The sequence below is a fragment of the Phascolarctos cinereus genome, unplaced genomic scaffold (assembly GCF_003287225.1).
Source record: "Phascolarctos cinereus isolate Bilbo 61053 unplaced genomic scaffold, phaCin_HiC Scaffold_1;HRSCAF=81, whole genome shotgun sequence".
NCBI classification, from domain to species: domain Eukaryota; kingdom Metazoa; phylum Chordata; class Mammalia; order Diprotodontia; family Phascolarctidae; genus Phascolarctos; species Phascolarctos cinereus.
The window spans coordinates 193,625,116-193,649,029 of NW_027555514.1; positions in this window are offsets into that span (position 1 = coordinate 193,625,116).

The following is a 23,914-nucleotide window of genomic DNA, read 5'->3' on the forward strand; positions in this document are numbered from 1 at the left end:
CACAGGATGTGCAGAATATTATGTAATAATATACAATATAATATATAACTTACAAATAACTTATCAGCAGACATATTAGTTGCTAATATACAGAGATTATCTTTGGAATTAAGAAGAGCTGTCTGCAAGTCACTTAACCTCAGAAGATTGAGACTTTATATAACTAATTCTAAGGGAGTTTCTTCTACTAATGAAATCATAGGTCCACCTACAACGCTTCCCCCCCCCAAAAAAATTACAAGAATACCATATTAGAAGCTGGAGAAAGCAAAAAAAAAAGTTAAATAGTAGTATTAATATATTTATTGTGATATATTAATTAAAATAATAATAACATCATTATTGCCCTCATGGAGCTTAGAAGCTTAAGTAGGACGATGATGTGTAAACATATATTCAGGGATGAGGGAGGTGCAAAACAAAATTCTCTGAGGTCATTCATTCAGCAGATGCCCTGGCTCAATAGTCTGACTCAGAGGTGGGGAACCTGAAGCCTTGAGGCCACATGTCCCTCTAGGTCCTCAAGTGCAGCCCTTTGAGTCCAAGTTTTACAGAACAAATCCTTTTATTAAAGAGATTTGTTTTGGGAAGTTTGGAGGTTCCCCACCCCTGGTCTGGCTTCAGCCTACCTTCAACTCCTTCGATCCCTACAATTCCAGTCAAACCAACTTACCTGCTATTTCTTCACCCATGACATTCCATCTCTATGTACCATTGCACATGTAGTATTTGTGTAAGGGGATGGTTAAATATACAGACCTGAGATGGATAAATTTGAACCTAAGGTTCAAATTATGTTTGTGACTATATTCCTTGGCTAAGACCCTCAAGGCTTATCCAACATATAGCTATTAACACAGAACATTTTTTTTGTTTGTTTTTTAATGGGGCAATGGGGTTATGCGATGCCCAGGGTCACACGGCAAGTGAGTGTTATGTGTCTGAGGCCACATTTGAACTCAGGTCCTCCTGACCCCAAGGCCAGAGAACTATCCACTGTGCCACCTCGCTGCCCCCTACACAGAACATTTAAAGCTCATAAATTCATGTTCATCCCTTGGGGCAAAACATGCCCACCCTGTTCAATATTGTAGTGGTTTAATTTCCCTCATACGGTTCATTAAGATATTAAAAAAGTTTTGAAATACATTCTTTCATTAAGCCTCAAAATATTTCTGGTCAATTAAGTAGTTTAGCTTTAGTTTCCAAGCACATAGCTAAGTAATTACCATGTAGATTTGGTGGGTTGGAAGGGTCTGCCCTTAGGCAGGTGAACAGGCATTATCCAGAGCACCCCAAATCCTTCTGGCCTAGGCCTTGACCTTGAAGGATGGGTACCAGTGAGAATGGGTAGAACCAGTACACCTTAGGGCAGGCACACAAACCTGGCCCAGGACACCTTCTTTCCTCTTCTGTTCCTACAGCAGCAAAAGGCCATCCCCTTTTACCTGTTCAACCATTTACTTCTTGTTTCCTTCCAACTTGGTAGAAGGAGGTATATGGAGGGAAGAAAGCCCTTTGTCCCTTCTCTGTAGCAAGCAAAGCAACCTACGTTAGGAGTTTTTTTAAATTGCTTATTCTTGTTTCTATGCTATTTGAAGCTGTTATTTAAAAACACACACTTTCTCTGTCTCTCTCTGTGTCTCTGTCTCTGTCTCTCAGTCTCTGTTTGTCTCTCATCTAATGTGACTTTGTCTGACCATGAATGCTTGCAGTGGGATTGACAAGAAGGCAAAACTCAGGCAGGCTGGTTGAGAGCAGAGCTAATAAAGGAGAGGAAGCATTTATAATTAATAGTGATGTTTCAGAGTTCCTGTATTTAGATCATACTCCCGGGACCAGCCTTGAGGCCACATGTGGCACTCTGGGTTCTCAAGTGCAGCTCTTTGACTGAATCCAAACTTCGTAGAGCAAATCCCCTTAATAAAAGGATTTGTTCGGTAACGCTTGGACTCAGTTAAAAGGCCACACACAAGGACCTAGAAGGGCACATGTGGCCTCCAGGCTGAAGGTTCTCCACCTCTGCTGGACCTTTTCCTTTCTGAACCCAATGAAAATTAAAAAGGAAAATGAGCTGAAAAAATTCATTGGGGCAGCTAAGTGGTACAGTGGACAGATTGCTGAGCCTGGAATCAAGAAGACCTGAGTTCAAATCCAGCCTCAGATACTTCCTAGCTGTGTGACCTTGGGTAAGTCATTTAACTTCTGCCTCAGTTTCCTCATCTGTAAAAATGAGGATAATAATAGCACCTACCTCCCAGGGTTGTTGTGAGGTTCAAACAATATAATATTTATAAAGTGCCTGGCACATGGTAGGTGCTATATAAATATTAGCTATTATTGTTGTTGTTATTATGAATTAGTCACATGCTTTGCTGGGTTTGGTGATGTTTTTTTGTGAGCATAACCTACCACTGAAATGGCTGTTGATTAGTGTTAGAACACACCTAGGGTTAAGGCTACCATTAACCTTATGGGCCATTAAAGGACCCTGGAGACACACCCAAACCATGGATCCCTGTTTCTCTTGGGCCCAGGCCTTATTCAAGACAACCATCCTCAGGATGGCAGGGAGGGGCCAGAATCATGCAAATGTTATTAACCCCATTTTACCAATGATGAAAAGACTACTTGGAGAGGTTAAGGTGACTTGTCCAAGATCACACAGTAAATAGTAGGCCTTCTCACCCCAAATCCACAGTTTCAGTCATTTGTATTTCTTCAATAACTTATACATATAGTTTAATGGAGTTGCTGACAGGAAAGGCCGGAGAGAGAAGTGCTTTGTTCTAATTTGGTAATAACCAAGTTCCATAATCACACTGTAACAGGGCTTTTCCTCCAAGCAGGACTCCACCTCGCTCATTCTAGACAGATGTGTCTGTTCTGTTGTTAACTACTTAGTCTTTTGTACCCAATTTAACACTTCATTATATAGAACAGCTGGGTGGTACAATGGCTAGAGTGTTGGACTGAATCATATACTTCCTAGTTATGTGACCCTGGGCAAGTCACTTAACTTCTCCAACTGTGTTTCCTCATTTGAAAATAGGGATAATAATAAATAGAATTGGGACACTAGTTACTGGTGATTAACAGTAGGGAAGACACACTGGAATGGGAGATCAGGGGTACTATTAGAATTTAGGAGGAAATGCAGCAGACTACTCTGGGAGGATAAGATCAGAGAATACTTGCTGTGGGTTATCTTATATGTGTTTACACATACTTGTACAAAGGTTTTATATCTGCCTATGTATTTCTTCCCTTTAGAATGCAAGCAGGGATTTTTTTTTTAGGCAATTGGGGTTAAGTGACTTGCCTGGGGTCACACAGCTAGTAAGTGTCAAGTGTTTGGTCTGAGGTTGGATTTGAACTCAGGTCCTCCTGACTTCAGGGCTACTGCTCTCTCCCCTGCGCCACCTAGGTGCCTCAAGCAGAGATTATTTTATTTTTGCCTTTGTGTCCCCAGTGACTAGCTCAGCATCTGGCACATTTAATAAATACTTGCTCCATTGGTTATTTGATAAAATGACAATTAGAAAAAGAAGATTCTGCAGCCTCTCCCCATACTCACATTTTCCATGTCTTCCATTTTATCATATCTTAATCCCTCTTGTTATAGATAAGCCAGTTTCTTTTTGCCTTATCCTTAGGGAAAATGGAAAAGATCTTGATTCCCATTCAGTTTTTATAATAAACGTTTGTGCCTTTGAAGATAGTTTTTTAAAAAGTTTGTTGTTGTTGTCAAAAAAGCAACAACAAAATCCTTTAATGGCCTACTGAATTATCCTTCAGCTCAGTAAAAATTTGTGGCAAGTGGTGTGAGTGCTCCACTTTCTGCAATCCAAAGAGAAGCAGGATCTCACATAATTAATTAATTAACCCCATCAGTGGTGTAGTATATAGTTTGACCACCAGGTGACACACCACCCTTGGACCACCAGCCCAGGCACTGCATCAAAGGGTAATCAATGAACTTTGTAGGCATTCCCAACAGCTACAGTATCTCCACCATTACCAGAAGGTACTTGCTTTTACGGTCACTATGACCTTTTCCTACCTTGAGCTCTCTCTAGCAGGTGAAACAGTTCTATGGGCCCTGATTCTGCACTGACCTAGGGAAATGAAAATGGAATATTGATCTGAATTACTGGAATTATGCATATTTCTATTTATTTTCACTCGCACCCTGTATCTGGAGAATTCCTTTAATCCAACAGATTCTGTATTTCATATAATTCGTCAGCAAGCTGTACTACAGAGTCACTTAGAAAGAATTGTTAAGGACCTATTATGGACCTGGCACTGTGCTGAACTGGGAATACAAAGAAAGGCAAAAAACAACCCCTGTCCTCACAGATTTAATTGTTGAGTGGGAGAGACAGCATGCAAATAATTATGTTCAAAAAAGACATATACAGGATAAATTGGAGATACTCAGCAGAGGGGAGCAAATAGAGGGAAAAGAGATCCTGGCACAAAAAATTGGAAGTCTTGAATTTGGAAGGGAGGAAAGTCTGTCAGCAGAGTGGGGTGGGGAGGTCAGAGATCAGAGCTGTAGGGGCCAAGAGAATTTAATGCTACTGCTCTGGGTTTGATACCATCAGGGAGAGGAGAAATCTGATAACCCTAAGGAGAAAGTGTGGGGAAGAAGAACGCAAGTCTGTCCAGCTCCTGAGGCAGGTAGAGGTCACTATACCCCCACCATAGGATGCTCATTAATCACTACTCTATGGAATACTGAACCCCATCATATCTCTTTTTCCCTCCTTCCATCACCATCCTGACTGTTTCCCAAAGTGGAAAACCTCCTTTAAATTACTTCCCACTTTCTCCTGGTGGAGAAAGGATAAGGGAACAGGATTCATGAATCTGGGGCCTCCTTTCAGAGGTGCTTCAACCAACTGAACCAACTGGGACAAAGAAAGAATTGTTGTGGGAGGGGGGATCCTTCCTTCATCTCACCAACTCGAGTGATAGAAGCTACTAGTTTAGGCATACTGGAATCTATCATTTAGCTAGCAAGTCATCAGACTTCCGACCCTAAGTCCGTAGTCTTGGCTACTGTCATCCCTTCAATAATTTAGATGTGGCTTCATCACTTCATATGTGATTTGCCCTGGCAGTGCCAACTTCCCTAGTCCTCATTACCTCAGTCATAGCAGGTAAAGGCTTGGGTCATGACTGCAGTGGTGGCCATGCCAGGAAATTTTCTTAAGAACAATGGTTTGTTTCTATGACTGGTAGGGGGTACATGGCTCTGCAGCCTTCCTTCTCTTTCCTGTGGCCCTCCAAACTTGTGGCAGTTGGTCTTTTTGAGATCAAAGGGAAAAAAAATGGAGGCTTTTGGGAATGTATTCCCGTTCCTTCTTACCTTTCCCATAGCTTTGCTGATTTATTATTTGTCAGGTGGCATTAGAAACACTGATTGTATAGCTTTTAAATATTCACTGTGCACTAGGTTATGCTAGATGCTGTGGAACATGGAGAAATAGATAAAGACCCAGGTGTTCCTCTTAAGGAATTTATTACTATGAACAAACAAATAAACGACAAACACAAATAAATAAATAAACAAACCAACAGATAAATAAATAATGGGGGTGGAAGAAGACAGGAAAGACAAATAACTGTTGTAGTTGGTGCTTCTACACTGTTGCGTCATCTTTGCAGGAACCTGAAGGTCCAGGAAGTTTCCACAGAGGGAAACAACAGAATTGGTGAGATAGCACCAAAAGTGAAACTGGCATCATCCATTCTAGGACAGAGAGTGGATAGAAATATTAAAATACTCTAAAAACACTGTGGAGTAGGAAGTGGAATTATATCTAGTCTGTGGTGTGAAGGATAGATTGTCTCTTTTTTTCCTTGAACAAAGTCTCGAGAAGCAGGCTTCTTCATCACCATAAGGGTACATGGAGAGATTTGCAACTGCTGTGACTCCTAGTGGGTAGACTGAAACAACTGGGACATTGGGTGTCATAACCTTTGGCTACGGCTGCCATCACTGTGTTCTAAGCCTTGAGTCTGTCGTGGCTAAGGCTACTGTAGTAGCACTATGGAAGTTATTCTGGTTCTCCCAGCAGATGGAGAGACCAGGGACCATGAGGAATAAGGATCTCAAGTCCAGAGGCTGCTATTGGGAATCCTGTTGGGCTCATGGGCTAGAGGAGGTGACTGATTTCTCTTACCACCCTTTTTCCTGCTTTCCCCTGTTATAGCCTGTGATCTCAAGATACACACACATCCTTTCTCTTACTGCTTACCATGAGCTATGGGTGTACTTGGTTTGGAAATTCCTCCAACTAGCCCCAGAAGTCTGAGAGGGCAAGTGGTAAGGGGATTTGACTGGAGGCAGATGGCTCCATATAGGAACATGTGACCTATCTGCTTTCATTTTTGTTATGTTCAATGAACTGTGTAACCACTGAGTGTTAAGTATCTGATGTTGAGGGTGACCTGTGGATGTTGAAGGACCAGAGAGGGAAGAGCCAAGGCATATAAACTGGATACACACTGTAGAGTTAATTTTTTTTTTTAGGCAATTGGGGTTAAGTGACTTGTCCAAGGTCACACAGCTAGTAAGTGTCAAGTGTTTGGTCTGAGGCCAGATTTGAACGCAGGTCATCCTGACTTCAGGGCTGGTGCTCTATCCGCTGCGCCACCTAGCTGCCCTTAGAGTTAATATTTTAATACTCTGAGTTATATGCCATTAAATCCCCTAGCTTAAATCTGGACCTGGCCAGTGCTACCACTGTGGGCTGACCAGTGAAGTGATGCCTTTGCCTGTAAGCTGAGCATCTCTTATATCCCACTATCCCAGTGGAGATACCGTAGCTTTTTAATAAAGTTCTTCTGCTCATGTACCAGAGAAAATTTGATGAACCTGGGCTGGTTGGTTTGGGTAGAACATTACATGTTGGATTACTCAGATGTTTCATTCCCTTGTTGGGAAGGAATATATTTAATATAGTAACATTGTCTTTGTCTAGGTTTAAGCAAGGCAGCAGTTGGACCATTATGATCTAGAGGGCACCAGGAAAAAGGTCATTGGATTATAAATGCCACAAGAGGATAAAATGGTGAGTGAGATTAGGCAAGAAATTAGGCAAGAAATCTGAGAAGGGAAAGATTTCTCACACCAAAGGTTGGGGTTGGGATGGTCAGGGAAGGTTTCATGTAGGAGGTGGCATAGGAGTAGAAGGAAGACTGACAACAGGAGATTGGCGAGAGTGGAGGGAAAATCTCTTAAATTGTACTGTCACCATCAAGGCCTTCTCTGCTAGTCTGCTTTTGGAACTCAAGGAACATTCACACCTACCTTTAACATGTACATAAATGTTTAGGCAAGAAGCAAGAGGAAATAGAGTTCCTAATGCAAGGAGTCCAATTTTACCTTTTAGGTGTCATTGTAATTTGGCAGGATGAATTGACTGAAATAGGGCTCTGGTTAGATATGCCTTATTGATTAAGAAGAAACAGGATAGGTAAAAAGGGAAGGATTAGGTAGAATTACTTATTAAGAAGGAATACTCATATAAGGAAATTCAGGCATTAGGTGGGTCATCCCATGTAACAAGCATAGTATCTATCACTCTTTCTCTAATTCTGACTGACCATATATACTGGCTCAGTATTTGAACATGTTAGGAATGATCTGACTACTCATGTGGTTCTGTCCTTAGGGCTGTGGGTACTTTGTAATGACAAAGCGATCCCCTCATTGGCTACTGAGCTCAATGAGCTAATGACACAGTGGATCTTTGAAAAGGAGATAGCTACTGACTTGGTCTCTTGCTTCCAGAATTCATGGCAAGTAGTACTTTCACTAACATGCCTGTGGGGGTTGGTGTTGATGTGGGGATGATGAATATTCCACCCTTACTTTCTGATCCCATTTGGATTGTGAACTCAACTAGGCAAACTTGCTCCTGAACTCCTAGCTGCCTTTTCTGTTTTGAATTTTCTTTGCTGAGGAGGTGAACATTTTTCTCGTAGTCCAGGTTTGCATGGGACTTTATGAATTGGAGAGGTCCAAAGATCTTGGGTCCAGTGAGTGGCTTTTGGTGACAAGGGAAGCTTTGGCTGTGGAGAAGACAGCCATTGGCAGAAGGAGGAGCTCAAACTCCTGGTCTGTTTGCTAGGGAGCATGGACTTTGAAGGAGGCAATACAAAGTGGAGATGTAGTGTAAAATGCTTAATCAGCCATCCTTAAACTGCTTTATGTGCTGATGATACTTTTAATCTCTCTGGAAAGTATGACTTGTAGTTAGAAGATAAATTGTTGAATTCTGTTTTAAGCTATTCTGTCAAGGTACATTTTTTTTAGCATTTTTTTTGTGTATGTAGGAAATAAATACCTCTCCCATAACTAATTAATATTGTACATTGAGTACCTTTTTACTTCTCACTTTGGGGAGTCTAGACATGAGCCAAAACCTGATCTTTCAGTAATCCATCCCTGAGATGCTAGGGTTGGGGGTTTAACAAACCAGAGTATGAGAGAAGAGGCTCTAGTCCTCTTCCAGTAGAGGTCATGCTCCTCTGGAGACTAAACCTAGTCTGGATGGAGAGCCTGGACAGATTCAGGGTAAAGAGCAGAGGGGCTCCTTAGTGAAGGAGGGAGTGGGCACAGTGACCCAACTCCCTGGGCCCAACTTTGGTTCCTTATTGTTGGACAAGAAGCAGATAAAAGAAGCATGGAGAACATTTGGATGCACATCAACAGAAGGAAAGATGGAAGCAATTTTGTCATTACAATATACTACACGGAAAGAGGAAATGGATGAGGAAATCAGGAAACAGACAAGCCTGGCACGGAGGTATGTTATAGAAATGATAGGACTTCAGCTAGGGGAGAAATCATTGTGGAGAAAGGACCCACTTTCCTCATTACCACCAGTAACAATTGTTGACCGACTGCCACTAACAGGTAGGTAAGCAGAGGAGATCGGGCCCCTTAGACCACTGGTCCTGCTTCCAGCTTAGCCCTCATAACAGTCATACAGGGAAGCAACTCCTGTGAAGAGGGAACTAGCCATCCCAACAACTGACAACCAAGTGCCCACAGAGTAGGTAAGCCAGCCTAGCCCTAGCAGCGATGCACCCTGAGGGAGAGTCAAGAGGCAGCATGTGCCAGGATAGACAAGCCCTCCACCCCGACCTTGACCGTCATCTCCCTTCAGGCCCTGATGGAGACAGCCGACGGCCCTGAATCCAAGTGCTTTGGGAATAGCAATGTCTCTAGCACAGTGCCCTCAGTCCTCATCCTGGGAAGCAGTCCCTATGGAGATGCAGCCTGACAGTTGTTCTTGTAGGTGCTATAGGAGCAGGTACACCTGAAGACTTAGAAAATAAAGTTCTTGCCCTTGGCACTGTCAAATGGTTCAGCATTGGAAACTGCTATGATTTTATCACTGGTCATAACATTAAAGAAGAGACATTGGTATCTGCTTTGCTGCTGCACTCTAAAGACCATGGAATCTTTCCATCTGACGTCCATATTTGTTGCCTTTCCCATTAGAACGTGAGCTCCTCAGGAGCAGACAATGTTATACTTTTCCATGTGTTTAGCACATTGCTTTCTATGTAATAAGTGCCTAATAAATGCTTTATTCATTCATCAAGGTATCAGCTAGAACTCTCAGCCAGAATCAGAGCAGGCAATAATTACTTACCTGAATCAATTCATCCTTCAAATGCTGGAGGAAACAAAGGGAAATTTTGTGCTGGATCTGATTCTCACTAACAGGAGGAACTGGTTGCTCGTGTAAACAACTGGAACCTTTAGGGGAGCAGTGACCACTGATGCTGACAGGGAAAGAGGGGAAAGCTGGGTATCGTCTGACATGTGCCCTATATTTTGGGAAACTGGATTTCAAAGGATTCAGAGGAACGCTAGGCAGGATCCCTCACAAAATCAACCTTCAGGGAAAGTCATAGGAGAAATTCTCAGGAATGAAATTCTAAAGACATAAAGTAAAACAGTTCCATGGAGGAGAAAAAAATGCAAATTGTCTGAAGAAACTGATTTAGACGCATTTGGAATTCACAAACCAACTCCGATTTTAAAAAGACATGCACAAAAGATGGAAGAAAGCTCAGGTAACAGAGGATGAATTTGAGTCCTATAAAAAATTTAACAGTCCTAAAAAAATAGTATCAGCAGTGCTAAGGCTCAGAATTAGCTGTGCCTGGCAAGGGAATAAAAGGACAACAAAATTTTTTAAAAAAATATATTTTGGGGAAATGAAGATCGAAGAGGAGAAGGGACCTTTGCTTAAGGTGTATGGAATGATAACACAGAGAAGGCAATACTGCTCAGTGGTTATTATTCTCCTATTTTCTTTGCCGAGAAGAATGCCCTCTCTGCATTGGAAATGAGAGGACAAAAATAGTCATTGGGTCGTGGATACCTAAGAAAAGTAAGGAGATAACAAGAGAACACCTAGTTGGCATATGATAAATTCAAGTCACCTGGCCCAGATGGACTATATACTCAAGTACTGTAAGAACAAGTAGATTTTATGACTGAGCCAGTCATTGATTTCTGAAAGATCATGGAGAATGAGAGAGGACTAAAGAAGGACAAATGTCCCACTTTTCATAAAAGGAAACATAACAGAGGCTGCAAACTGTAGGCCAGGAACCTTGGCTTTGATTCCTGGAAAATTCTAGAATGGATCATTAAAAAAATTCTTAGTGAATCCCTAGAAACATTGGTGGTGATAACAAAGCATAGCAACATAAAGATCAGATCCCACTAGACAAACTTTATTTCCTTTTTGGTGAGGTTACTTAGATCGTAACAAAGAAACTTCCACATGTCAGTCCTGCTTCTGCCCTTTGGAGTCAGACAGAGGAAATTGAATTCTTATTCCATATTACTGTCCTTCAAATCCTTAATGATAGCTATCACTGTCCCCTGAATCTTCTTAGTTCAGACTGAAAATCCCCAGATCCTTCTACCAGGCCTCAGATGACTCAAGGCCTTGCAAAAGGAGATCTGTGCTTCTTACTGTCATCACTGGGTTCCAGTCTTGTTCTGGTTGTGGGAAATGAAGCTATATTTAAAGACTCAGATGAATAATGATGAAATTCATGTAAAATAACTTCAGATGTATAATCACTTATGTTGTTTGCCTTCTCAGGGGTGAGGGAGAGTCAGGAGAAAGTGAGAGAATTTAGAATTCAAAATTCTAAAAAATGAATGTTAAAAATTGTCTTTACATGTAACTGGGGAAAATAAAATACTATATATAGATATATACACACATACATATATATATATTATATGTGTGTGTAACACACACACATATAATAATTTGGTCCTAGTTAAAAAAAAAAAGGTCAATCACTACAATAGATTAGGTATACAACATATAGAAGCAATCAAACACTGTTGTATAGTAATAGATAAATCTAAAAACTTCAGTTACTGGGGGAAGGCCTTCCTGTTTGACAAAAACTACTGTGAAAACTGGATAGCAGTCTGGTGGAAATTAGGTTTAGACCAGTACTTCACATCTTTTATACTACATTCATATACCATAATTTGTTTAGTAATTCTCTAATTGATGGCCACCCTCTTTGATTCTAGCTCTTTTCTTCATTCTCCTCCCTTTTTTCTCCACTGTAGGATCAGGAAGTTTGTTTTATTTGTAACTATTCCCTTTCTGGTATTATCTTTCCTCTTAACACTCACTTTGGCCTGTATATCAGAAATACTTGAAAGTGCTTTATTCCATTAAAGATCCTTTTTTTTCCCCAAACCCTGTAGGATTATATTTAACTTTGTAGAATATGTTATTCTTGGTTGCTAAGCAGGGGTAGAGAGTCTGTGGGCTTCTTGCTCCCTTCCCAGGGTCAGATGTAGAGAGAGGGAGCAGCAGGAAGGTCTTCAGGAAGAGGTCAACCAGGAACAGGGCCATACAGATAAACCTTCCCTCCCTCTCTCCCTCTTTTACTTACCCCGGCTCTTGAGATCTGACCTGCGATGGGCAGGAGGTCAGGCTGACATCCTGAAAACATTCTTGGTTACGGAAAGAAAAGAAAACCAGTTGGTCCGTCAATCATGGGCGAACCAGAGAGAGACATAAAAGCTTATTTTCCTACACTCATCAACTCACTTACTCATTGATTCAGTCACTCTAAGACAAGAGTTCTTAGCTTTTTTTGTGTGTCACAGACCCTTTTAGCAGTCTGGTGAAACCTATGGATACCTTCTAAATATAATGTTTTTAAAATTCTAGGTATAGGGGGCAGCTAGGTGGCACAGTGGGTAGAGCAAAGGCCCTGGAGTCAGGAGGACCTGTGTTCAAATCGGGCTTCAGACACATAATACTTCCTAGCTGTGTGACTCTGGGCAAGTCACTTAACCCCAATTGCCTCACTAAAAAAAAAAAATTCTAGGTGTAGAAAGAAAAGAAAAAAGCAATTCTGTAGACTAATTCATCATGAGTGATCTAATTCAAGAAATAAAAAAATCCTCTCAGATATACATACATATATACGTGCTGACATAACATACACACATTCTTTCCTTCCCTTCTGCCCAGCCTTTAGGGTCACTTCCCTACTCTTGCTGGGGAAATGGGGAAGAACAATTGCTCTGTGGTTATTGATAGAAAAAAAAATCTCCAAAAATCCAGTGGAGTGGAGAAGCAGAGAGCTGGCCTCAGAGTCGGGAAGACCTGGGCTGAAATCATACCTCTGACCCCAAATTGGTGATATGATCCTAGGCAAGATCTTTTACCTCTTGATGATCATTTCCACATCTGAAAAACTTGAGAGTTGGAGGAGATTACCGCTGAGGTCCTTTTCATATCTAGAGCTGCTTTCCACTTTTTCTCTTCTTTACTTAAGAAAAGATTGATTCATTGGAGCCTTTAATGTAAAGACCTCCTCAAAAGAAATTTCCTTTTTTTTTTTTTTTGGTGAGGCAATTGGGGTTAAGTGACTTGCCCAGAGTCACACAGCTAGTGAATGTTATATGTCTAAGGTTGGATTTGAACTCAGGTCCTCCTGACTCCAGGGCTAGTGCTCTATCCACTGCATCACCTAGCTGCTCCTCGAAATTCGTTTTTTTGATTCCCTTGACAATTTTCTCCCACTCGGAGCCTTCAAGAATTTCCTGGGGCATACACGTGTGGAACATGTGTGGCCAAAGCATACATGTAGCCTAATGGCTCATGCCTGTGCTCTTGGAGGTTCGTGGATTTCTTTTGGCAAGGCCATTGTGTTATTTCTGATGGGCTGGCATTCCAATGACTTTAGGCAGGATGCAGCCTCTGGTGGATGCACAGTCTCTTTTGGGCATGTGCTATGGCTATGTATAGTTTTATCACGTGATGTTACCTCCTGGTCTATAGCCTCTTATCTGATGCTGTTTATTGTTAAAGGCAGATCCACCAGGCGTGAGATTATTGAGCTTCTCTCTGTTTCCATCTTCAGTCCTCACTCGAGGCACTACCTCATCCTCATTGTAGAAAAGTAGGCCTTGGCTGAAGTGCTGGTTTCCTGCACAGAAGATTCTTTGCTCCATGTGCCAATCTGTTTGGAACACAAAGAAGTCTCAGCTAGCTAACTCACTCAGGCTTAAACCTGTTTTTCAGCTCTACTTCTAGGTCACTAAGGGCCATGTCTTGGTCAGGGGCCTCATTAGGATCACTTAGGATCAGAGAATCTATGTAACTCCCTGCTAAACCTTTCCCATTCAACATCCACTTAAAGGCTTATCATTTAGCAAACTGCCAAGGATGCTTGGAGTTCAGGGCCTCTAGGTTTCTTAACTCCAAAATTCCTTGGATTTTCTTGAAAATGAGTGGGACTATGAAAAAGCAAAGGAACAGAACTAATGCCAGGGGACCTAATAACATTCCTGGCTTTCATATCTATATCTTTATCTATATATAGATATATAGATATATGTATCCTGTAGCCTCCTCCGCTTCCTCAATGCCCATAGAATCACAGAATCTCAGAGACAGAAAATGCTTCAAAGGCTATCTAATTTAGTATGTATTCAAGCAGGGATTTAAGAGGGAAAACATTCTCAGCAAGGAGTCACTAAGCCTCCATTTATTGAATCAGGTCATAGGGAACTTGCTACTTCCCCAGGCATCCCATTTCATTTTTTGGACAATTTTGGTTTGGGGGAAGTTTTTCCTTATATTGAGGCAAAAATCTGCATCTCTGCATCATCTTCCACTTCTTGTTCCTGAGTCTGGGTACAAGTAGTACAAATGTAATTGCTGTAATCTCTTGTTCAGTGATTTCCCAATTGATGGCCACCCTCTTAAGTTTCCAGTTCTTTTCTTCCCTACATCATAGCCCTCCAAACACTTGAAGAGAGCTCTCACAGCCCACCCAAGTCTTTTCTTCTCTGGCTAAACATCCCTAGCTCTTTCAGGTGATCCTCATATGGCAAGGTCTCCAGTTATCTTTGCTATTTTAGCCTAGTCTATCATGTTTCCTTTGGACATGCCAGAAAATAATTTTAAATGTAATACCTATAACTAAACAGGATATTCCAGATGTTTGACCAAGGTAGCCTTCAGGAGAACTGTCCTTCATACTGGATGCTACATCTACATGTATACATACACATATAAATACATACATATACGTACACATACATATGCATGTGCATATCCATATTTCTTTCCCTCTGAGGATTATTTACAAATTAATCCTGTATATATTTCGTATATACAAATTGTTTGCGAGTTGTGTTTCCTTCTGAACTTTCTTCTTTTCTCTTCGAGCAGGACCAAGAGTACAACATTTACAGTGTAAATAAGATCACTTTGAGAGATGTAGGGAGTATGCTCTGGGCATCTCCACCTCAGGGTTCTAGGATTACACTTAAGTGATTAGAAGTGTCTTTTTCTAAAGCCATCAGTTCATGTCCATGTTCTGGGTGTGTCTCTCCCATTTTTTTTTTTAGCTTCCAATGACGAATACTCCAGTTCTAATTAACTAGTTAATATGAATTAGCTTTTACAAAAGGACATTTACTTAGGTAATAGCTAGAATAGAAGTACCAATATGTGAACATTTGGGTTGGAGTCTCTAAATCTGTGAATCTCACGTTTCTTTTGAGCTACTTCAATTCTGCTTTGCTCATAGAGCACAGCACCTTCTCTGATGAGGGCACACCGTGCTGGGCTGTCCTGTGCCAGTGTGTTCCATGTCTCACAATCAATTCTAAAGTTCTTAAGAGAGATATTGAGGGTGTCCTTGTGTCGCTTTTTCTGACTACCACTTGCGAGCACTTGCCCTGTGTGAGTTCTCCATAAAATAGTCTTTTTGGCAAGGCTTTTGGCATTTGAACACTACCAGTCTTTGCCCCAAATGGCATCTGAAATCGAAAAAACACTCCCCAACTGAATTCCAGTCCCCTTTCCTTCAGGACTGGTGGAGACCCACCCATGTACTGTCATTTTGCTCCAGTTACCACCTTTCCTCAGTTCACTGACTGAATTCTGTTGCAACCCAGTGTACTGTCACTCTGCTGTTCAGGCAGTGTAAGCTTCTGAATTTATGCTTTTCACATTGAGGAAGGGCTGCCAGATATCTCCTGCAAGCGTTGGTCTTCTGCAGCCCTGCCAGAATGTGGTGGTTGCTGGAGGAGTTCATTAGGTTACTACTGCATTAGGATCTTAGACTATGGAGACAACTGAAATCTCTTGCACGTAATTATTATTTTGCAGAGGCTTGAGAGAGAGTGAGGATTGCAGAAAGTGTTTAGTCCTCTAACTTGTTTGTTATGTAACCCAGAAATCCCAAGTTAGATTTTAAAAAATCTAATTTTATCATTATTTCTCCAATTAATAAGGATTAATTTTCTTTCCCTCTCACTCCTCCCTCCACCTCCAACTGCACAATAAAAAAAGAAAGAAAGAAAGAAAAACCCTCAGAACAAATAAAATTCCCACGTTGGCCACGTCAAAAAATGTATGTCCTATTTTACATTTTAAGTCGATCACCTCTGGCAGGAGGCGATAACATGTTTTGTCTTTGAATTGTGCTTTGTCATCCCATTCTTCAGGGTTCTAAAGTCTTTCAGAGTTTGTCTTTATAATGCTGTCATGTCAGGTTTGTACAACATTGTCTTAGTTCTGCATCAATTCAAGGATGTTATCCATATTTCCTCTGTAGCTGTTTATGGCATAATAGTATTGTTACGTGAATTTGCCACAGTTTATTTAGTTATTCCCCACAGGAAGGCACATTCGTAGTTTCTCATACCCTGACGCTGTGAAGACGTCCCCCCAGAAGAACAGGTAGATGAGAACAGTTTGTTCCAAAGTCCATCAGAGTGGTTGAAGCAGGCACTGTGTAAGGCTTAGAGCTTGGTCAGACATCAAAGATATCAAAGTCGTGCACCCCATTCTGTGCCATCACCAGTCATCTTGACTTTTTTTTTGCCATTGGACTTCAATGACTCTGGAAGACAGACTGAGGCTGAAGATTTTGTGCAACTCTGCCTCACTTAAATTCAATTCAGACACAAGATATCACACCATGATGTCACTGGTGTTCAGGATGAACAGCAGTTTTTTGTTGTTGTTGTTGGTTTTTTTTTTTACTAGGCAGTGGGGTTAAGTGACTTGCCCAGGGTCGTACAGCTAGTAAGTATTATGTGTCTGAGGCCGCATTTGAACTCAGGTCCTCCTGACTCCAGGGCCGGTGGTCTATCCACTGCGCCACCTGGCTGCCCCATGGAACTCAACATTTTTAAAAAAGCAAACATAAAAAATGTTTATATGTAAAAAAATAAAAATAAATACTTTCCTTTTTCTTTTCTTTTTCCTCAGTAGAGGCACAGAGAGGTAGGAGGAAGAGGAAATGGATTTTTTAAGTTAAAAAAATAAGATTAATTATTAAAAAATCTGCCTGTTTCTACCCTTTGACCACTTATGTATTGGTGAATATCCTTTAGCCTTATAAATTTCAATCATTTACATATGGAATTTCTCTATCTTTTCCTTCTGGGTCTTGCTGGGGATATAGATAGTTTATAGCAATCAGACAAGAAAGAGCAAGTAAAGGAATAGGCATGGACAAAGGAGAAACAAAATTATTGCTTTTTGCAAATGATTTACAGCTGATGATTTACTTAGAAAACTCTAAAAAGTCAAATAATATAATTGAATCAAGTAACAAATTCAGCAGAATTGCAGAATATGAAATTTAATAGTGGAATTAATTGTTCTTTTAATATTTAATATTAATTAATTAATATTTAAAATTTACTTCTAACTACATTTGGGTCTTGGAGTGTTCTTCCTTGGGAGTTCATTTATGGCTTCTTCAATTTCTTTTTTTCTTTTCTTTCTAATATCAGACTATTTCAATAATCTGTTTCTTCTTTTTGTAATTATTCACCCAATCATTTATCTCCCCAAAGTTATCATTTTTGATTAGCATATTATTGGTCAACATTCTTGATTTTCTCTTCAATTGTTAATTTCCCCTTTTACTTTATGACACAAATAATTTGATTTTCATCTCTCTTTTAAATAAGCATATTGGCTGTTTATTTTATTTTTTTAGCAAATCAGCTCCTACTTCAGTTTCAGTGGTTTTATTCAATTTTTTCCATTACTAATCTCTTTTTTTAGTTGTCTAGTTGTGAGGTTTTGATTTGTTTTTGTTCTAGGCTTTTTTAGTTGCATGTCCAATTTTTTATAAATATACATTTCCCTTAAAGAATGCTTTAGCTACATCACATAAATTCTGATAATATTGTGTAATTATTTTAATTTTCTTAAATGAAATTTATATATTTTTTAATAATTTGTTCTTTGACTCATCAGTTCTTTCCAATTTTTAATTCTTTCTTCAAAGGTCCCTATCTGAATGTTATTGAATTGCAGTCAGTAAATGATATGCTTAGTATTTCTGCTTCTCTGTATTTTTTGGTGAGGTCTTTGTGACCCAATTCATGCTTAATATTTGTAAAGGTGCCAGGAATGGTTGAGAGAAATGAAAACTCCTTTGTATTCCCATTCACCAATCACCAGAGATCTATTATTTCTAATGTTTCAAAAACTCCCTTTCAGATTCTTAACTGGTTTCTTCTTTATCTTTCGATTAGATTTGTCTAGATCTAAATTTGTCTCTACTACATTGTTTAATGAATATTTTTCTCAGCAATTTGATAAAATTTTCCTTTAAGTATGTAGGTACTATGGTACTTGGTGCACGTATATTACTAAGTATTGAGAATGATTCATTATCTATGGTATTTTTAAAGCACAATGTCATTTCCCTGCTTATCTCTTTTAATCATGCCTATATTTACTATAGCTTTATCTGAAATCATGATTGCTACCCCTATTTTTAAGTCAACATGAATCATAACAAATTTAGCCCCTCATTTTGAATTTATGTGAATCTTTGTTTCAAGTTTGTTTAATAAGTAAAACATTTTTAGATTTTGCTTTCTAATCCATATTGCTATCTTCTTCAGTTTTATGGGTGAGTTTATCTCATCGTTATTCACAATTATGTTTATTGTTTATTTACCCTCACACTGTTCTCTTGTATTTTTATCAGTGCTTTGCTCCGACGTCCTTTTTTACCAATAAGAAGGTGGTAAAATAGAAGTTTTCCTCACGTGTTCTATTAGTGAAGTGGCTTGTTTTTGTCCTGTTTCCCATCTTCTATTTCTTTTGCTCTGCCCTAGCACCAGGTTTTTCCTTTTTTCTTCCTATTCATTTACTTCTTCTAGCTCTTCCTCTGATGTTGGAGTTTGTTGTGCTTTTGATTATTCCTGTACCTATAATGTGCTCAACTTTGGGGTTTTTTTGCGAGGCATTTGGGGTTAAGTGACTTGCCCCGGGTCACATAGTTAATGAGTATCATGTGTCTGAGGATGAATTTGAACTCAGGTCCTCCTGACTCCAGGGCCGGTTCTCTATCCACTGTGCCACCTAGCTGCCTCTTACTGCACTCAATCTTAAACCTCTTTCTCTCCTCCTTTCTCCTTCTCCCTTCCTATTTCCCTTTTGAATTTAACATATTTCTGTGCTGAAATCTCTCTCTGTGTGTATATGTTTCTGTAATTGTGTTTAACCTTTCTTTGTCTAGTACAAATGAAAATGAGGTTCATAGGATGCTTATTCCTCCCACCCTTTTCTCCGTGTTTTTAAATATGCCTCATCTTACCTATCTCACTTATGTGATAGTGATTTCCTCCCCAGTAGAGTCCTCTTTACTAGTTTTTGTCTTCTAAGACAGAACAAAGCTACCCCTAGGCATGCTTTCTTTTTTGCCTTTCTCTATGACTCTTGAAGATACTAGCATTTCTGAGAAGACAATTGTTTCTTATCTCCCTATTAGCATGTAAAGAATTCATCCCTACTACATCAGTCGCTTCCATTTGAACAAAATGTATGTACTTTTCTGTTTCTCTTGACTCCTGTGTTTCCATTTTAAAAACTTCTAGTCAGTGCTGAGCTTTTTATAAGCAATGGGTTGGAAATCCTATAAATTATTAAATAGCCTTTTTTCCTCTTGTGGGATCTTAGTTTTCTCTGATACTAAGTCTTTATCTTTTGCCTTTGGAAAGCTCAGCAAGATCTCTTCTCATTTAGAGTGGCAGCAGAGTGCCCTACCCAACGTTTGTAGATCTGACCAAGGCCTTTGATACGGTCAGTTGTGAGGGCTTATGGAAAATTACGTCAAAATGTGGTTGCCTGGAGTAGTTTGTTAATATTGTACATCACTTTCATAATGGCATGCTTGCCTGGGTTCTGGATAATGTACAATGCTCAGGAGCTTTCCTGGTCACCAGTGGAGTGAAACAAGGTTGTGTACTTGCTCCCATGCTTTTTAGCATGATGTTTTCAGCCATGTTATCACACACCATCAAGGTCAGTTACTACACTGATGGTAAATTCTTCAACTTGAAAAGGCCGCAAGCCAAGACCAAAGTGGAGGGAGTGTTGGTGCATGATTTTATGTTTGCGGATGATTGCACACGCAGTGCAGCCTCTGAAGCTGAGATGCAACAAAGTATGGATCAATTCTCTGCTGCTTGTGCTAAACACAGGTGCTCCATCAGTCAGCACCACACCATCTGTACATGGAAACATTGGTTACAGCAAATGGAGAAGTTTTGAATACTGTGGATAACTTCATTTACCTTGGCAGTATACTTTCCAAAGATGTACACATTGATAATGAGGTTGACACACACATTGCCAGAGCTAACTCAGTGTTACATCATGTAACTGTATTGTAAACAAGTCATTACATGAACATATTCCTGACAATGCATGCTGGACTTCCCAACAATGCCCCCCCCCACACACATCCATGCACATCCGTGCACATCCATGCCCAGGCTCTTTTGCCAATACTTGATTGTTAAGATCTGTCAGTGGACTTGACCACTAATCCATTATAACTTGCATTTTGTGTATTTATTTGGAAAATAATGTAATCACTATTACTTTAACTGTTACACAAGAGATGAGACATGTACAAACAGTTTTTCAAAATTTTCTTATCTTTTGTTCTTTCCTTATGCTTCCACTGCCCCCTTATATTTATTTAATAACCCTCAATTGTACCCAAGGCTATTACTGCCTCCCCCCATTGTTCCAGAGCCCCCCAGGGGTGTATCCCAACTTTGGGAACCTCTTATTATTTTTTAAACCCAGCTCTTATTATTTATTAATTCGGTTTTTTTAACTTTTGATTTTGTTAATGTCTTCTTTTATTTTCAGAATTTCTATTTTGGTATCAGTTTAAAAAAATTGTTGGTTTTTTTTAGATGCATAACCAATCATTGTTGATACAAATGTTTAGGGATATAAATTTTTCCTTAAGGATTGTTTTGGCTGTATCCCAGAAGTTTTGGTATGTTGTCTAATAGTCATTTTCTGTGATGAAATTATTTTTTTCTATTATTACTTTTTTACCTAATTTTTTTCTCTTCTATTAAATGGTTTCCCCCCACCTCCACCCCGGTAGCATTATACTTAAGTTTACAGGACAAAATCCTTTTGCTTTTGCCTTTTGGAACATGCCATACCAACATTTTCTTTCCTTTATTGTATTTGCATGATCTTGTGGGATCCTAACTTTGGCTCCTTGGTACTTGAACCCTTTCTTTCTGACTGCCTATAGTATTTTTTTCTTTGCTGCTGAAGCTCTGGAATTTGGATATGATACTTCTGGGTCTTTAGTTTGGAGTTTCTTTTAGAAAGTGATTGGTGCTGCCATTTATTTATTTATTTGTTTGTTTGTTTATTTAAGGCATTTGGGGTTAAGTGACTTGCCCAGGGTCACAGCTAGTGAGTATGAAGTGCTTGGTCTGAGGCTGGATTTGAACTCAGGTCCTCCTGACTTCAGGGCCAGTGCTCTATCCACTGTGCCATCTAGCGGCCCCACCTTTTATTTTTAATTTGCCCTGTAGTCCTTATAGATCTGGGCAGTTAATAAAAAACAACAACCTGAAATATTGCTTTTTTTTTTCTGGTCATGGTCTCTATGCAACCTAATGATTCTTAAACTATCTCTCATACCTATTTTCTGGGTCAGATGTTTTTGATAGTAGGTGCCTTGAATTTTCTTTTCTTTTCTTTTTTTTCAATCTTTTAATTTATACCATGAAATCATTGAGTTCTGATTGCCCCATTCTGTTTTTTTCATTGAGTCCCATGCTTGGGTAAAGTTTTCCATCTTTTATTTTAAGTTACTTGTTCTCATTTTTTAAATTTTTCTTTTTTTTTTTTGGCTAGGCAGTGGGGTTAAGTGACTTGCTCAGGGTCACCCAGCTAGTAAGTGTTATGTGTCTGAGGCCACATTTGAACTCAGGTCCTCCTGACTCCAAGCCTGGAGCTCTATCCGCTGAGCCACCTAGCTGCCCCAATTATTCTCATATTTTTCTCCTCCAGAATTCTTCTTTCAATTCTAATTTCCTTTTAAGATCTCCTATTTCACTTCATTCCGTTGTTCTAGTTGTTCTTATGGCCAAGCGATTTTTTCCTCCCGTGGCTCTTCTTTCACTTGTCATGGAGGTATTCTTTTCATCCTGGATTACTTCTTGTGTCTCGTGGTACTTGATGTTTTCTTCATTGCTCACAGGCTTTAGGTCTGTTTACCAGTGCTTGTGCTGCCTTCTGTGCTGTGAGCTTTCTTCTAGCCTCTGATGGGCTCTGCCCACCCTTTGTGCTCATCCTGACTTGATGTATGAGTCTGTGTTGGTCACGCTTTGATTTTCTTTTTCTGGGAGAGCTGGGCTACAAGTTATCATGATAATGTAAGATAAGGGATCGGGAAGTGAGTCGGTCATTTCTGATACTTCCCTTCCGATGCCTTCTATACTGAATTGGTGTCAGTGGGATGAAAGCAGGAAGTAGACCACTTTAGTTTCTGGGCATGATCTCTTCCTAACTTTGCTTTTATTGTGTGTGTGTGTGTGTGTGTGTGTGTGTGTGTGTGTGTGTGTGTGGTTTTTTTTAGGCAATTAGGGTTAAGTGACTTGCCCAGGGTCACACAGCTAGTAAGTGTCAAGTGTTTGGTCTGAGGCTGTATTTGAACTCAGGTCCTCCTGACTTCAGGGCTGGTGCTCTATCCACTGCGCCACCTAGCGGCCCCACTTTGCTCTTATTGTTGAAGGCAATTAATTCCTGGTCACCTTGGCTCACAACCTACAAGTTGTCCTTGAATCGTTATGCCTTTTCACCCCCTCCCATATCCAATCTATTGCCAAATCCTATGATTCTATCTTTGCAATACCTCTTTTATATACTCCCTCCTCTCCTCTGTTACTGCCACCACCCTTGTACAGGCCCTCTTCACCTTACATCTGGATGATTGAAATCCTTGCTTCAACTCTCTTCCCACTCCAGTCCATCCATTCAGTTATCAAAGTGATCTTCCTAAAGCACAAGTCTGATCATGTCATCCTCCCTATTCAATAAACTGCAGGCACTCATTATCACTTCAGGATCAAATATAAAATTCACTGTTTGGCTTTTAAAGCTCTTTATAATCTGGCCCATTCCTACATTTCCAATCTTCTCATGCCTTACTCCCTTCCATGGATAGTTATTATACTCAACACAGATTATTCTCATATCACTTATCCAGTCAATCTCTCTCCTAAGCTCCAGTCCCACATCTCTAACTGCTTGTTGCACATTTTGTCCTGGATGTCCCATAGGCATTTCAAATTCAAGATATCCAAAACAGAATTCATTTTCTTTCCACCCAAATCCTTCCCACTTTTGAAGTTTTCTATTGCTGTCAAGGGCACTACCATCTTTCCAGTTATTGAGGTTCACAATTTTGATAATAACCTTTCACATCCTACATATCCAATCAGTTTCCAATTGTAATTTCTTTCCTTACAACATATATCAAAAACATGGTCTTTTCTCCACTCACATAGCAACTACCTTAGTTCAGGTTGTCATCACTTAGACCACTGCAGTAACCTTCTAATTGGTTCCTTTCCTCAAATCTCTCTTTATTCCAATCCCTCCTCCACATAACTGCCAAAGTGATTTTCCTAAATCATAAGTCTGATTATGTGAAACCTCTCCAACCCCCTGCCAGGTTAAAATACAGGATATCCCAAAAGTCTTAGTGCAGTTATAATCTAGAAAAAGTAATTGGGATACCCTGTATAAAGTCCATTGTTTAGCATTTAAAATTCTTCAAAACCTGTTCCTTTCCTACCTTTCCAGTCTCCTTATAGTCTTTTCCCCTACTGCCCTATATTTAATGTTCTTCATTTATTGTGCTATCCCCTTAAGGCTCTTTTCATATAAAGCCATTTAATGTGGACAGGGCAAAAAAAGTACCTTTATATAAAGAAAAAGATTTAAATAGTTACAGGATGTTACCTATTGCCACTGTTATAGATGAATATTTTGATGTGTGGAAG